The 18,367-nt window shown below is 32.4% G+C and overlaps 1 long non-coding RNA gene across 1 annotated transcript; it reads right to left on the bottom strand.

Annotated features, from left to right (window-relative positions):
* Nucleotides 1-12,751: 12,751 nt before the first annotated feature.
* LOC126878868 (uncharacterized) lies at nt 12,752-13,715 on the bottom strand. Its single transcript, XR_007695845.1, has 2 exons — nt 13,136-13,715; nt 12,752-13,077 (listed from the first exon to the last, which is right to left on the bottom strand). It is a non-coding gene; the product is annotated as an uncharacterized LOC126878868 (long non-coding RNA).
* Between the last annotated feature and the right edge of the window lie 4,652 nt (nt 13,716-18,367).

The raw sequence follows: 18,367 nt of genomic DNA on the forward strand, positions 1-18,367 counted from the left end.
CATTAACAAAATTATCGATTACGTCATCACGCTCAGATGGATGACGTCACTAGTATGAAATATATGCCAAAAAATTGTAATTTAAAAATAAAAATCGACCTCTTTCGGGATTTTGCTCCAAAATCGTCCGTTTTAAAGAAATGAATTTATTCCATAATTTAGCCCCTCTGTATAATCTACTATAATAAATCTTTCATGTCTTCAATTATTTAATTATTGATAAATAATTAGGTACTTCCCTAAAATTTTAATTGAAAATGGCAGATTTTTTGGGAAAACTCGGATTTTCTGAGTAAAATTTTTGTTGAAGGAAATCGGAAAAAAAATAACTTTGTGCAGAACTAAATTACGGTGAATTTTTATTTGAGTGTTTTTGGCTCAAAGGAAAAATTATAGGAGTTACAGACCACTAATTGAAAAAAAAAAAGAAGATTTAAGAGTGCTAATTTGTTTATAAATAAAATAACACACTTTCTGCGGACTTGTCATACCCCATATTACTAATATATGCAATCTTAAGATTCGATTTTAGCAATAAAATAGCTGGTAAATAATTTTTCCCAAAAATGGTATTTTTTCGATAATTTTCCCAGACTATCAACAAAATCCAAGAAACCGAAGCGCCAACCCAAATTCTGAGCAGTCTCAACATAATAAGGTTAATATCCCCAAGAATCGCTATACTCTCCGGCTGTCATGGCGGTGTCGAAATGAAATTGCGACCACTCTTCTATGATTGCGACTGTCGAAATGAATTAGAATCAGGCCCTTTTGATTTCAATCACCCTCACCCACTATGGCCAGTGTTCCCAAACGAAAAAAAAATAAAATCGGTAAAATGCTGTCAAAAATTTGTGGAGCCCTTAGACAAGGAAAGAGAGAGGACGAGTAGTGGTCGCGTTCACCAGAATAATCCGAGTGCAATCCGATTAATTTGCGCTGAAACGCTGACAGTTTTTTTACTAGTGAACGACTGACGTTTGACATTCGATTGAGAGTGTTCTGTGTTCCATTTGTTTATGTTTTTATTCTTTGTTTATATAATTTATAACCTAAACCTAGACAGTTTTGTTTTTATTTTAAATAAAACTGAAACTGTCTAAACTAAAATGGATAATATTCTTGAAGAACTTTTGTTTGGGGACGAAATTAGCAAATGCCGTTATACATTTAGCAGATGTACCTACCTCAAATTATTCCAGAAGGATGAGATGAAATTAAATATATATATAAACCATAATTCAATATCCAATTTAGAGAACATTTTCCTATGTCCAGAACTACTTTCCAGGTAAAATTGTATAACAAATTAATAACATCATGTATATTATATTGTTATATTTCCAGGAACTATTTAATTGTATTGGTCATATCCACCAATTTGAAAACAGAATAATTCTATTGGAAAAAATTAATGTTTATGATGTGGATGCTAAGTAAACCAGATAATTTGTTGCTGGGGATACGTTTGGTTTGCCAAAGAGCTCTGGACATAAGATTTTCACCCAAATAATATAGAATTACAAAAAATTGGAAATAACTAATCTTGAATATCAATGTGTATATTGAGTTTAATTTTATTGTAAATATTCTATAATATAATTTTATTGTAAATATTGTATTAACACATTTGTGGACACATTTTCATATGCAGACAGTAATTTCCCTTTGTAAGTACATGCATATATAGTCGTATCTGCGAATGGGTTAATTGTAAATCGTAATCAATAAAAAAATTTTGTGAATCAATAAAAAACTGGTTTGTTTGAAAATAAATGTAGTACAAATGTGGTTATAATATTTATTTTCATGCTTAGATAAAAACTAAATGTATTGTAACACAACCTTTCATATATCTTCCTCCTCCATTGTTAAGCAGAATTTGTTAACAAGAATTGTCCCTCCATTGTTAAGCAGAATTTGTTAACAAGAATTGTCCCTCCATTCTTTTTTTAATAAGAGGAATTTCTTCCTTAGCGTTCCTAGTATTTGGTTGTGGCTCTAAAATTGCATTTGTTTCACTGAGAGCATCTAAAAGGTCTCTCAATCCTTATTTCGTTTGACATAGCCATACTCGTAGAAATAATTCTATCTGTATTGATGGTATTATCAGAGAACAACGAACACATGGTGGTCTTCAGAGTGCTCCCAACTAACAGTACCTTATGCTGCTGCGTTTTCTTTTACTGTTTTAACCCTTATCCGGGCAAGTGGGGCTCAATAGGCCCGAAACGCCATGTCTTTTATATGGAAGTAAAATGTCTTGCCCAGATAAGTATTAAAGTGAGCTTTCTCGTTTCAGAATTTTTTATCGAATACAGCTTCAAGATAACGTAACCATGCAAAATAATTATTTTTTCCCTTTATAGGATGCCAGCAACAACTTTGTAATGTAAGATTGCTTGGAAATGTGCTTCTGTATGAGCATCATAAAGGGATGTCTACTGCATTCCCAGTTTATCTCAAGAGTTAGTTGGTTGTGATCAAAGAATCTTATTAAAAAATAGATTATATCTCCCTCTAGTTCTTTTTTCATAGTACTTATATTAAATTTGGAGTATGCCTAATTCCATGAAATGACAACAAATAATATGATTGTAAATAGTTTTGAAAAAGCTGTTTAAACTGTATAATTAAATTTTTTTAAAACGTCTACTTTTAAAAATTTCGTACCTAGGCCTGGATCCCGCATACCAAAAAAAAGTTGATTAATAGCAAGCTCAGATTTGTTAATAGCTTAACAGTGTCTAGTTGGACACACTTTGATGTATAGAAACACTGGAACAGGGGAAGCCTTAATTGTGGAACGTGCCATCCTGACAAGTTTATGATTGTGAAAACTAGCAGGTTGTTTTTAAGTTTATTCAATAGCAAACTTTGTATATTATAATATATGAAAAAATTTTTGTCCGAAAAATATGTTGGGCAGTTGGCTGAAAGACTTTGGTCGATGGCCTTTTAGTACATTGTATCAATAAAGTATGTCTCTCTCTCTATGTTGGGCATTTTAATAATTCCGACACGTAGAACATGTCAGAGGATAGGAATTATATTGGTGATAAATAGCAGTCTGATTTTGCATGCTAATGAAAGAGTAGCAAATCAATTGGAAGTTATGTCCGACACAATACATGAGACGTTTTTGTAGTCTGACGTTCGAAACCTGTAACCTGTTCAACAATTAAAACTTCCCGTTCCAGTGTTTGTTTTAAATTAAAACATCAAAGTTTGTCCGACTAGACACCGTTAAGCTAATAATAAATTTTCAGCTTGCTATTAATAAACTTTCTTTTGGTATGCAGGATCCAGGCCTATTAACTATTTAACTCGAGCAGATTCCATTTTACCAGCGAATATATATCTCATTCAAAATTCAGCATATCTAGATACTTAACTTAATGAAATCTTACCAGAATAATAAACGTTTATTACAAGAACAAGAAAATTTTGATAATAAATTTGATGTTTTGCAGAATTGCGTGGATGTTAATTAAACACCGAAGTACTTCTAGTCAGTTTTATTTTAAAAGAAAACTCAATAATTCTACAAATAACTTAAACATCAAAATCAACATTTATTTTTCCTTGACACTTATTTTTGCTTACAGTTGACATCTGACACTTATATAACATTGTTTCCAACTACATCATACAATAACAAAAATCCCCTAGATTTGCCGTTGCTTATTTTTACTGGGTATTCAACACCCCCCCTCAACGGTAAATCTCCTAGATCTAAATTAATTTTTTATTCTAAACCTAGCAACTCTCTAAATTTTTTAAACAGAGTTAAACCTAATGGTTTTGTACATATGTCAGCCTGTTGGTCACTTGTATTAAGATATTTTAATACAACAATATTTTCCTTAATTTTATCTTGTACAAAATGAAATCTAATATCAACATGTTTTAGTCTCTTATGAAATTCCGGATTTCTACTAACCCTTATAGCGCTTTGATTGTCTGCATGAATTAGAACCGCTACATAATCAGGTTTTATTTTTAAATCATACATTAAGTATCTTAGCCAACATGCTTCACTCACACATACACTTAGTGCAACATATTCAGCTTCAGTAGAGGACAAACTGACTGTAGACTGTTTCCGTGATGCCCATGACACCGTGCAATTAAAAACTTTGAATACATATCCTGATGTAGATTTTCTATCAGTACGGTCACCTGCCCAATCTGAATCTGAGTACCCTACTATCAAATTTTCCTGTTTATATTTATGTTTATAGTATATCAAACTCATAGTAACTGTGCTTTGAATATATCTCAATACTCTTTTTATTGCTACCCACAAATCGTTACTTGCACATGTTTGATACCTGCTTAATATACCTATAGCTATACACAAATCTGGTCTTGAGCATAACATTGCATACATCAAACATCCTATAGCAACTCTACATTTCTTTTCTATCTCCATGCTCTCAGATTTTTTTCGTTTGAGAAAATCGTGGTGAAAATTATTATCCATTGGTGTTGTTGATGGTTTGCAGCTTGACATGTCAAATTTCTTCAAAACATTTTTTAAGTAAACAGTTTGATTAATTTTTATTTTGCCTTCAGACAAATTTTGAGTTATGCACATACCCAAAAAATGTTTTATTTGACCTAAGTCGTTCATTTTGAAGTTTTTGTTTAAAATGTATTTTATTTTCTCAACTTCTTGATCATTTGTACCTGCCAACAGCAAATCATCAACATACAGCAAAATGTATATCCTACCTTTTTCATTTACTTTAATATAAAGACAATATTCATATTCAGATCTTGAAAAACTCAAATTTTGCATCAAATTATGAAATTTGTCATTCCAATTTTTAGGTGAACTTTTCAAACCATATAAGGATTTTCTTAATTTGCAAATAGTGCCCTCTTTTTCTTTAAATCCCTTTGGGAGTGAAATAAAAACATTTTCTTTAATATCCCCATTTAGAAATGCACTACAAACATCTACTTGATGAATTTTCATATCAAAAGTATTACACATGGCTAAGAAAATCCTTATTGATGGTAATTTTGCTACTGGACTATAAATATCATTAAAAAACATACCAATTTGTTGAAAACCTCTAGCTACCACACGAGCTTTATATTTCACTACTTTACCATTTTCATTTTTCTTTTTCTTGAACACCCACTTGCACTCAATGACTTTTTGACCATCACTACTTTGCACAAACTCCCATGTTTCATTTTCTAGCAACGCATTTATTTCTGATTGCATAGCTTTCTTCCAATTTTTACACTCACTACTGGCCACTGCATCATCATACGTCTGGGGTTCTTCATCATCACTAAAAGTCAACAAACTCATTTCGTCATCATCCAGAACATAATCATCATATCTTGAGGGTCTTTTTATATGTCTTCTCAGGTCATATCCATGCTCCTGCTCTATTTCATTCACATCTTCAACACTGCTATCAGTTTCGAGGTCACTCTCACTGCTTTCTTCTCTATTATTTTGAGGTTCTTCTGCTTCACTGTCATCTTCTTCTGACTTTATCTCCTCACATATCATCTGTATGTTTTTATTCATGTCTGTCTCCCCATTTTTTATTTCTATGGTTTTCTCGGGCAAAAATATGACATCTCGATGAATTTCAACTTTATTTTTGTCTGGGACAAATATTTTGTAACCTTTTACATCCTCACTGTAGCCAATAAAGAAACCAAACATATTTTTTGCATCCCATTTTAATCTCTTCTCTTTTGGGACATGCACTGATACTCTAGAACCAAAACTCTTGAGTGTAGAAATATTATTGACTTTCTTTTTGTACCATAATTCATAAGGTGTCACATTTTTTATGCTACTAGGGCCTGTTCGGTTTAAAACATACACTGCTGTATGTATGGCCTCTGCCCACAAGTTTTTATTCAACTTTTGCCCTTGTATCATAGTTCGGGCTGATTCAACTAGGGTTCTATTTTCCCTCTCAGCCCTACCGTTCTGCTGAGGCGTATACACTACTGATCTCTGATGTTTTATGCCTTGATAGTCAAGCATCTCCTTTATTTCTTGGTTCATAAACTCTAAACCGTTATCTGATCGTAAATTTTTCATCTTGCAGCCTGTCTCTCTCTCGGCTAATGATATAAAATTTTTAAGGTGTTTCTTAACTTCTGATTTATTTTTCATGAAATACGCGTACCTATAATTTGTATAGTCATCCTTTAACAACAGGAAATACCTATTTCCCCCTAAAGACTCTTCTTCCATAGGGCCACATACGTCTGTATGCACTAATTGTAATGGCTCACTTGCTCTTGATTCACTTAACTTGAATGGTATTCTGTGTTGTTTACCTGTTAAACACTGTTCACACACGAATTTTTCGTCTATAAAATCAATGTTATTTTGCCTTAAAAAGTTTCTCACATATGTAGTATTTTGATGTGCTAGTCTGCAGTGCCAAACTCTCAAACTTTCTGTTGTTTTTGCAGAATTACACTCTGATAAAAATACATCTACTAAACAGCTGTTTTCTTGAACTTGACCGTCAGACAAGTTTTCGTTAGGGGTGCGTTCCGAAATTAAAATATTTGCAAAGGTTTCAGTGTTTTGTTCTTGTGAGAATAACATTTTGTATAATTTGTTATCCCGTGTTGCCAATGCTCTTATTTCTCCTTTGTCATTATAAAATTCACATTTTTCATTGTTTGAAAACATCTTATAACCTTTATCTAAGGCACATCCAGCTGAGAATAAATTAAATTGTAAATCTGGCACAAATAATACATCTGACAGGGTTGACTTTATAAATTTCTTACCATTAAATGCCCATAGAGTTATTTTTCCAATACCTTTAACTGGTAATTTTTCTCCATTTCCGACTTTTACTTGTTTTTTATAGCTTATCTCTATCAATTCTTCAAACAGATCTTGATTCCAGCACATATGTTCGCTAGCTCCTGTGTCCAAGCACCATTCATTTTTATTTTTCTTACTCCCAGTATATACCATGAATGCATTACTGTCAATTTTATTTTCTTCTCTGCTTGTCTGTTGTTTTTCATTTTTATTTTTATTAAACCAACACTCTTGTAAGTTGTGTCCTCGTCTTTTACATTGACTGCATACTTTTATGTCTTTCTGGCTATTATTATCTCTCTCTTTCTTCTTGAAAAAGCAATTTTTCGCAATATGGCCACCTCTGCCACAAAAATGGCACTTTAATCTGGTTTTCTTTTGCCCTTTAAATTCTCTGCTTGTATCACTTTTCATCGCCAATGCTGTGCTGCCCTGTGCTGACTTACTTCTTTCTTCTTCGATAAGTAGTCTTGATGTAAGTTCATCTAGGGTTTGTTTATCAGATGGTACGGATTCCCATGCGGATCGAAAATGCTTATATTCCTCTGGCAATGCCATAAGTATTTTTGTCATGATCATTTTATCGGACAGCTCTTCACCAGCTTGCTTTAGCTTATTTTTTATCTCTTCAAGCTGTGATATGAATGAGGCAACATTTTTACCTGATGAAAACTCCAAGAGAAAAAACTTTTGTTGCATTAAATGAATGCTCACCTCTGACTCTTTGTCGTAGACAGACTTCAACTTTGTCCACATATCTTTCGAGGTCTCACAGGATAAAATGTGTGTCATAGGGCCTTGCTCTATTCTGGTTACTATAAATTCTTGTGCTTTTGAATCACTAGCATCCCATTTCTTTTGGTCATCTCCAGTAGTGCTCGGTCTCACAGACTTTCCTATTACTATGTCATAATAACCACGGCTTTTTAGCACTACCCTTGTTTGAAATTTCCAGGCTACCCAGTTGTCACCACCACTAAGTTTCAACGCAGCCGATGAATTTTCCATTTTTCGGATTTATGTTTTTCTTTTTTTATGTATATATACTCGAGCTTCTTTTTCACCTTTTTTTCAGCTTTTCTTTTTTTTTATTTTCGTTGGCCGCGGCAAACTACCGACACAGGCTCTTCAACACTGACTTTTTTACTGGCGAAATACTCACGAAACAAGTGATCTGGGCCATAACCTGATGTTTTGCAGAATTGCGTGGATGTTAATTAAACACCGAAGTACTTCTAGTCAGTTTTATTTTAAAAGAAAACTCAATAATTCTACAAATAACTTAAACATCAAAATCAACATTTATTTTTCCTTGACACTTATTTTTGCTTACAGTTGACATCTGACACTTATATAACATTGTTTCCAACTACATCATACAATAACAAAAATCCCCTAGATTTGCCGTTGCTTATTTTTACTGGGTATTCAACAAAATTAAAGATTCGGTCAGCTGTAGAAAGGTTTGAACTAATAAAATGCAAAATTAGAGGATTAAAATTTGATACAGAAAATATTCGATTAACGAACATTGTGTTTTACACAATTTTATAATATAGAAGGCAATAATGTTCTGGATAAATGCAATATTGAGTAGGTATGCTAAATAAAGAAATTAATAATATAACGGTGGGTGAAGAAGAATAAAAAATTGGAAATATTATTGAAAATAACTAATATGGAGTATTATTGTATAGGTATCTACCTACCTATATTAAATTTAATTTTATTGTAGGTAAATATTAATTACAAATAGTTGGTATGCAATCAATACCAATTTTTATAAGATTTGTGAATCAATCAAAAACTGGATTGTTGGAAAATAAATGAGTTAGGTATCTACTATACACATATTGTGTTAATATTTCTAGTAACTATATAAATAAAAAAACACAAATAGTTCTAACTTAATTTAGATATTAACTATATATAGGATACATATAAATAAGAACTACAAATATTTACAATAAATTACATACAATAATTATTGTATTTATATTCAATTTTAATTAAATTGTCCATTTTACTTTGAACTTAATTTTAAAGTTGGCGGGATTCAGCTATCACAGCACAATAACAAATTTAAGGCTGAATAAAATGGCGAGCGCTTCCAATCCGATTAATTCAGCGCTATGGAGACCTACACAGAGGAGAGGAATCGAGATAGGACGACCTTGAAATTTTTGTACACAATTTTGCCTGTTTGCTTGGTTTCTCGCTAGGGCGGCGGTGGCGTAGAAATAGATGCTACTTTTGCATTGGAGTGAATGTGAAAATTTCGAAAATAATTAATTATTCGTAGTTAATATAAGATTATTGGTTTTGGTGGTTAATATTATTTAAATATGAGTGCCAAGAAAGCTTACACTAAAAGAACTTGCTTCGTACCGGGATTTATATCGAGTTATCGTTCCGATAAAAAATTCAAAAGGGAACTTAACGAAGTTAATAAAGACTTTTTATAAAGATTTGTCTTTATGTTATTTATAACGTTCGTGGATTAAACCTATTCGGTGTAAATAAAATTTGTGCCTCTTATTGGTTTTTATTTTAACCTGAAAATTATAGTGATAATAGTAGGACGATCTTGAAAGTTTTTCTGTCGAAACAATGCATTTTTTGAGACAAAATATTTCACAAAAATTAACATTAATTTTATAAAAGTCAGACTATCGTCTGCGTAGTTTATAGACATATATTTTTATTAACTAAATTTAAACATCTGATAGGTAAGCTTTCAGAATATAGATAAATGAAGTATTAAAAAAAAGCAGTTTAAATTTTGATAAAAAGAATACCTAATTAAAAAAAATTGATCAATAAACTTCAAATTATTTAAATAACTTTTTAAACTTTTTAAAAACAATTACGTACAGTTAAGTCAATTTTTTCAACTAACAAACTTTTTAATATCAGTTACAAAGATATTAAAAAATTAATTTGCCGTTGAAATACCATTGGTATATAAATGTGGCAGTTAGATAATGTGACAAAATATTTCCGCTTCAAAATAAGCTGTCCTACATATTAAAGTAATGACAAATTTAAATTCGATGTCACATCTCCATCTACAATGGTATATAAAGAATACACTTTTTACCACACGTCGATATGTTATAAGGTTAAAATAATTTATTTTTGGCATAAAACATATTCAGCTACAATCCATCAATAAATTAATGTCTAATTACGCTAAAAACAAAAATAAAATGAGTAAAATATTAAATAAGTCCATAAGAGCTAATGTATTTGTAGCACCTATTCGAACACTTGCGCCTCTAGCGGCGATTGCTGAAAGTTGAATTAGAGGTTGAAAAGTTAGCCCACAAACGATGCATTGCGTTTCCACTCCTTCTTAAGGCCCCGTCTCACCATCAAATAATTGACAGTTATTTGATCAAACTTGACAGTTAGTGACACAAAGTGAAAGTTAGTGACGTCACATCCTGAACATCTGATTCAAGGCATAATTCAAGGTCAGTTTGCTCAAACTCGACAAATGACAATCAGCTGTTAGACATAACATGATGGAATTTTAATTTTTAGTAAATAAATTAATATTCAAACAAATGAGAAGCGTTGAAAAGTCCTATTTTATGAACAATAATATTATTATATTACTGATTCTGATTACTACAACACCTAGAGTGACTCACAGCTTAAATTCTGAAATGATGCAGTCACTAGCTCAATATTGATTAGAAAATAATTACATACTGATACCGAAAGTAAGTTACTATACGTCTTCTAACATAGCACAAGCTATATGTTTTGGGTTTTTAATGTACCATACTTAAATACCTTGAATTATTTTATGTATGATTTTGATGTCAGCTAAAATGATAAAGCAAACTTTTAAATAAGAATGAGAAAATAAACACAAGGCAGTGAACTATGATTGCTAATATTTTATACATCCTTCTTTATTATCAGTTACAGTTGGGGTACTATTTATGTTATTTTTTAATGTCACAAATTTTCAATAACATTCAAATCTGGTGACTGGGCTGGTGTTTTAATGACATTTCAGCACTTATAAAGCAACCAAATATGAACCCGATATAACATTATATGTTTTGAAAATCCACAAGGAAGAACTTCTTGTAGTTGGCTGTATACCATTAATTACAAGTGAAATTTAATAAAAAATTTTCTTCTTGGTAAATGGTATATTAGTTTAAAAAGCCCTAAAGGGCTACAAACATGTGTACAAAACATTTTCGCTCTGTAACAAGAGCATCATCAGTGTTACAAGAACATGGTGAGCCAACCAAAAAAAAAATACAAAGGTCAAAGCCCTTTAAAAAGGAGACAAAAGTCTTATATAAATAACTACATTTGAAAAATCCAAAGGATGGATAGAAATTCCTAAGGATACGGCCCTAAAGCAACATATGACTCCCACACGTTGTAAGTGGGTCAAAAGGTAATTAGGTCATTATGTTATATTGTTGCCTGCCACCTCTTAACTATGCTGATGATGCTCTTGTTACAGAGCGAAAACGTTTTGTTCACATGTTTGTAGACCTTTAGGGCTTTTTAAACTAATATACCTTTTACCAAGAAGAAAATTTTTTATTAAATTTCACATATATGTTTTGGATCAATGTCCTGATAAAATGGGTAATTATCATCGATACGTAATTTTTGAGCACTAGCAGTGAGACGATGTGTTAGTATATCCAAATATATGTATTGGTTCATATTACTGTTAATAAAATGCACGTTACGTACTCCTGCAGACAACATACACCCCCACATCATCACTCCACCTCCTACGTGCTTTCATTTTTTTTTAGTCTTAGTTCTTTAGTCTATCGGACCCAAACAAGTTTATTTTCATCAGCAAATATTACTGAATTCCAAAAGTTACAATCTTTGTTAATATGCTCCCTAGTGAACACAAATAATGTAATATGCCCATTTCTTTGGCTGATAGATTTATTTCTTGCAGTTCATGTAGATTATTCTTTTGTAATATCCTAAATAATTAAATTTATTTCAAAGGTTTATTAATATTTAAGTATGGTATACTTGAAACCCAAAACAGCTTATGCTATTTTAAAAGACTTATACTAACTTACTTTCAGTATGTAATTTTTTTCTAATACATATTGAGCAACTGACACAAGCTAGTTTTATAGAGCTTTTCATTCAGTCATTTGTTTCGAGCGTCTGTCATATGTTGAATAATCCCTGTATATTAATATTATACAACATATGACAGAAGCTCGAAACAAATGACAATTGATGAAAAGCCCTATTGAGTAGTGACTGCATCATTTAAGCTGTGAGACAATGTATATCAGTGGTGGCTTCGCTACATATTAAAATTGTTTTGTTGATCTTTCCTTCCTTGATTTCCTTCTTTGCTTTCTTTAGCGTGCATACTAAACAAGTTATTTATGTACAGCAGCTTTTGTAGCCAATGGTTACTCTTGTTTGTTTTCTAGATTTTTTCTCATCAGGACTTCTGATTGCTTTTTGGTTTGTTACTTTCTACCTTCTACAATTCATAGACAGAGTTTGGGGCTTATTATTCGTCCAAGTGTTGGAATGCTTGTGGGTTTTGATATATATGTACCAACTACCTACTAGGTTTAGGTTGAAAGGCTAAGGATTTGGTTGTGATAAATATTGTGGGATAATTGATTGCATTTGTGTGGATAAACCTGGCATCTGTTGATTTTGATCTTGGTACCTAGTCCATCTTGAGCTGTGCCATTAGCACTAGGAAATAACTTTGTTGATATGACATATATCATTTACTTGATATCCAGTTTAAAAATACAGCACACCATTTTTAAATCCCTTTTTAACATCACTGCACTAGTAGTAGGATTGTTTCTGGTTTGTTAGTCGAAATAAAACACTTGTTTTATTTTTATTTATTTTGGCCACTCATAATATTAATAAAACTAATTATATTAATTATCAGTGTAATAATAATTGTAAATCTTCAAATATACAATAAGGTTTAACTAAAAACGCACTAAAATAATTTACATTTTAAACTTATTCACAGCCGAATGTTGCTAACTGCACCAATAGCTATTAAAAAAATCTGAAATTCAAATCTGATATATTTGGATCATTTCTTCTTATATCTGCAATAAGAAATTGACCATCTGCATAATATAATACAGCAAAAAGTAATGGCTGTCAGTTCTATAGTATCCCTTCTGAGAGGTTGGAAGTTCACCATGTTTCCATCCATAGCTTCTAGACAATGTGAAAACTGCCATTTGCTATTAAATTTATTGCTAATTTAGAAAAATTATATGCAATTGTCGTGGAAAAGCTTACCCTTTTTAATGTGAGCCCTGTGCCTACATAGCGTAAAGCAACAATTAATCTGTAAAGAACAATATTGTTTAAATATAAATACATAGGTTAATTTAATTGATTAACTACTGTTAATTCAATCTTTGATTCGTACATGTTCGCACTGTTGATGCTTTCACTCATAGATGTATTTTTCCCAATGTCTTCTTGTACACAATTTAGTTTTTATTAGGGCTTTCATTTCATGGAAAAAGTCCAGCTAGCCTACATTCTTTCTTTTCTATTTTTTCTGCCTGATATGCTCGAACAGTGGTAATAGGTGCCCTACTTAGTACTTGACAACAAAGTAAAGTCACAACTCCCTTCAGCACTCCTCACTCCAGCCATTTCATTTTCAATTTTCATTGTGGATTAGATTAAGTTCAAACAAGTTAGACAACTCTTAATACAGAAAATTTGATCAAACTAGACTGATCGTGAGAACACCGATTTTTAGAATTTCAACAAACTGCAATTGTGACGTCACTTTGACGTACTTCCTCTCGTACGTCAAGTTTGCTCAAACTGTTTGATCAAATTATTTGATGGTGAGACGCGGCCTTTACAGGTCTCCATATTCAGCGCACCGTTCACTAGTAAAAGAGCTTCCAATCCGATTGCAATCCGATTCCAAGCTCTCTGTTTGATGAACGCAACCACATGACCAAAAGTGAAGCCAAACCGACACCAGAGATTTTGATCATCGACGTATCTTTGGGGTATTGTTATGCATTGAATATTTAAAATAAAAACATGAAATGTATTTAAAATGAAGAATTTGTGTACGGTAAATGTTTTATTAAGTTGCTCATATTACGTACAAATGTTTCAATACATACATATGTTTTTATTACGAATTTTAGATGATGATTTACTTTATTTTTTATGAAATTTTAACCTTCAACGAACACCCACCACTGGCAACCCATTGTTATTTTTGACGTGACCCGCGTGACCGCCATGTTTCTGGTGACAAATAAACCAAAAACTGGCTTCACTTTTGGAACGTGTGTTTTAAATGAGTGTTACCCGTCCTCTCTTTTTTCCTTGTCTAAGGTGGAGCCAAATCGGTAGTAGCTTTGTTCGCACAGTCCATGAATAGTTTTTGACTTGTGCGCATGCACAGTCCGTTTTCAAGTGCTTGAAAACGGAACTGCGCATGCGCTTCAGTCAGAAACCAATCATGGATTGTCTCCACGAACAAAGCTATAATATTAAGGCGGCTGCACAATTGACCGGGAACGGGAACGAGAACGGAAACGGGAACGAGAACGGAAACTGAAAGCATAAGCAGATTCACAATTAAATGGTAAACAGCTGTTTTGTGTTACTGTCACTTGTGCTATTAATTATTTTTCTTCTCAAAATAAATTTTGTGGAACGATCTTTTTCTAATTTTATTAAAAGAACATGTCTGTTAACTCTAAAAATATGGATTTATTTGATGACGAGCTTTTATAATATTTTCGTTTTTTATAATCTTGGAACTAATTTACACAATATGTGTGCAATCGCAAAGGTTTGTCAGTATAAAGATAAAAATCATATCATTCAAATATTTATATTATTATTGTATCTAATTACCATCTAATTAATCATTATCTAATTAAGTACGTACTATGATCTACATCAATCATACGGATGAGGACATTTTTCCAATAAAGAAATCAATCGTTCGTCATTTATTTTAATGCAAAATGTATAAAAATTGTCACTAAAACTTGATCACACACTTCTAATAACAAATTTTTATTGGACATTTGACAGTATTTTTAATACTGCCTTCTGATTGGTTCCGGGAATATAACGGGAATGAGAAAGTTAAAACATGGTCAACTTTCCCGTTCCTCTTACCGGACAGCTTCTCGTTCTCGGTTATTGTGCATCTACAACATTAATTTACATAGAGGTTAACTTTTTTCCCGTTCCCGTTTCCGTTCTCGTTCCCGTTCCCGGTGATGCTGAAAATGAGAAGTTGGCATTGCTGGCTTGTTGACAACTTGACAAGTAACAGTAATGAAGACGTGCGTCCAGAGATATGTAAAGAAAATAGATCAGGCTAGTCATATGCCACTCAATGCATCGGGGTGTAACGCCGATATCAAGTACGGTGGTCTAGCTATCTTTGTCTGTCGTACGAGTGTGAGCGTATCTACCAAGAGGTGGGAATAAAGTTGGATTTATAGTTTGACGTAGCGTAGACGTAGACGCAACGTAGACGTAAGAAACGGACTGGAGACGGAAGAAAATATTATGTCAATTTATAGATCGACGTAGCGGAATTTTTGCGCATGAGTAGAAAGAGTAAACAATTCAACTTAGACCCGTTTGCCATTATACTAATTTCAGTACTGATTTCAGTACTACAAATATTGGTTAGTTGCGCGAGTCGATTTAGTATGAAAAAGTCAGTTTGTGCCAAGTTTGTGTTTGCAACTATCCGAATTGTAATCAGCATATAGGCATGCGCTCTACCTACTAAATTTACATGAGCTTTACTCAAGGTTCATAGATAGGAGCTTTACTAATTGAGATTGCAAGTTGCAAGCCATTAACTTATTAACAATAAAAGATGGGAAGAAGTATTTTTGCAAAACTGGCAAACTTGGCTTTTATTTCTGCTATTATTATTAGAGATATTATATCCACACCTAGTTTGGCTAATTCTGCCTTTATTTCTTCCAAAACTTTAATTCGTGCGTTCCTATTCTATAGAGAGGGTGCTTTGGCACATACAAACATTGATCATTGATTCGATTTGTAAAACTCTATTAATGTTTCAATCTGCCTTTTTCTCCACATGTTGAAAGTTGAAATCACTATTTTTATTATGTACCTATAAAAAAAAACAAAAGTACCTAATATACAATACAACCTCACTTTTTAATATTGTGTCAATTTCAGCACAAGAAATTAGAACATGTTTTAATTTTTAGTACTAAATCGGCGCGCGCATCTAATTTGTAGATACATTATTTTTAGTACTAATTTCAGTACTAAATTTAGCATAGTGGCAAGTGGACCTAAATTCTAATTCAACAACATAGCCTATAAATTATAGGAACAGTAAACAAACTTTGTGTTTATTTATTTATACTTATACTATTATTTATTATAATATTTATCTGTTTTGTGTGTTACATGGATTAGGAAATAAACGAAAGTATGCTCTTTGGTGCCGCATGCCGTGGGATTTCCAACTATTTTGTTCCATTTCCTGGTCTTTAAATGTTTATTGGATTTACCTATCGTATAATATGTGTGGATAACCACGAATTAGGCTAATAACAACTCATATTTATCTGAAATATTGAAATGACTGATATATTTTTATTAAATTAATAACTTAACATCCATTGTATTAACAAATAATTAACAAAATTCGAATATGTTGACAATCAACTTTTTACACAACACAAGGAATGAGGGGGCGGGGCGGGTCCACTTTGAGTGACAGAACAAAATTCTGCCTTATGATTGGCCAGACGGAAGAAACGCACTGTAAAAGATGAAAGTTGGTCATCTCTTATGTTACGTTAAGGCTGTATGACACTATATGCATTTTCTTGTATCATTTCTAATATCGTTTCTGATATGTCAAAAAAATGTATAGTGTCATACACAGATACAAGAAACGATATCAGAAACGATACAAGAATTTGTGTCAGGCACAGATTCTTGTACAATAACTGCGCCAATTTCTGCGCAGAGAGCAAAAACGTAAAACCTGCTGGTAAAACTTCTAAATGTCATAATGGCGGCTGAAAATGAGATCATATGATTTATGTCTTGATGAATTTATTTGTGTTTTGTAGGTATTATTTATAAATATTTTATTGATACTTAATATACCGTTTGGTATGGACTACTGTTCTACTAATAACCATTTATTTAGAATAACTTTGGGTTTCATATTGCATAATTTTTTAATAGAGGAAAATACAATAGTTCCAATTTGGATCAAACTGAAGATAATTATAATGCAAATATTTTAGCACAAATATCAAAACAAAATAAAAAACACAAATAATCAAGTCAACATAAAAATTCTAGTTATTATAACATTAAAATATTTGTTTTTAAAAGTTTATAAATTTTATAAAATCCTTAAAATCAGCTGTAGACGCAGTACTACCATACCATACCAATGTAACGTGACAGGGTGACAAACAAAATTTCGATCAATCACGTGCCGAATTTCATACAGTTTTCGATATACTACATTCGCTCTCGCGAGATTTTTTTTGAGACATTCGGAATAGGAAACGTACAACACAAAAATTCCTACCTCACACTATTAACTGCTAAAATCAACTTAATCTTTCATTAAAAAAAGAAGAATTATTAGAAATAGTGGGAGTGTCTACTAATCTCATAAAATTTTGTGAAGTTTATTTCTACAAAATATTTTTATTTTGTACAATAAATAATTTTCTCATTTGCTATCAATACATTATAATGGTTTAAATAAATAATTATTGATTGGCGTAAGGTTTATGTTATTTTTATGTCTGTTTACTATTAATAATATTGGATATGAGCAGGTGCGTTGGTTTTGTAGTAATTTCCAGTCACTTCTGACAACTGAACTTTTCAAAAAAGAAATTACTAACGTCAGTGTCAAAAAAAATCTCGCGAGAGCGAATGAGGTATACAAGAACTTGCATAGTGTCATACAGGGCACAAATGTACGTACAAGAAATGATACAAGAAAATGTATACAAGAAACGATATTAGAAATGATACAAGAAAATGCATAGTGTCATACAGCCTTTACGCTTCTCTTACGTTCCGTCAGGCGCTTGCGTTCATCTATAAACACGAGTACACAAAATTCGGTGTTGATCTTTTCCAGTGCGTCTCCGTTGCGTCTACGTCTACGCTACGTCAAACTATAAATCCAACTTAACGACAGTGACACACAGGCGGCGGCCATCATATGCTAGAGAGAGAAAGCTAAGCGTCGGTAGAGAGAGATAGATAGACCACCGACCCGAACTGTTACGCGTTACGCTATTTTTCTATGCGTGCGTCTCGTGCAGTGATGTGGGAGGGAGCGTCTCCCTCCCACATCACTGGGGCCTGGGCCCTGATTCTAAATCAAATTTCGACACTAAACAAGTCGCTTTCAATATGGCGATGGCGACTGTCGAAATTATTTGACACGGAGATGAATGAATGGCCAAAAGCGAGGTTAGGTTTAGTTTAGATGTG

The sequence above is a fragment of the Diabrotica virgifera genome, chromosome 1 (assembly GCF_917563875.1).
Source record: "Diabrotica virgifera virgifera chromosome 1, PGI_DIABVI_V3a".
Taxonomy (NCBI): domain Eukaryota; kingdom Metazoa; phylum Arthropoda; class Insecta; order Coleoptera; family Chrysomelidae; genus Diabrotica; species Diabrotica virgifera.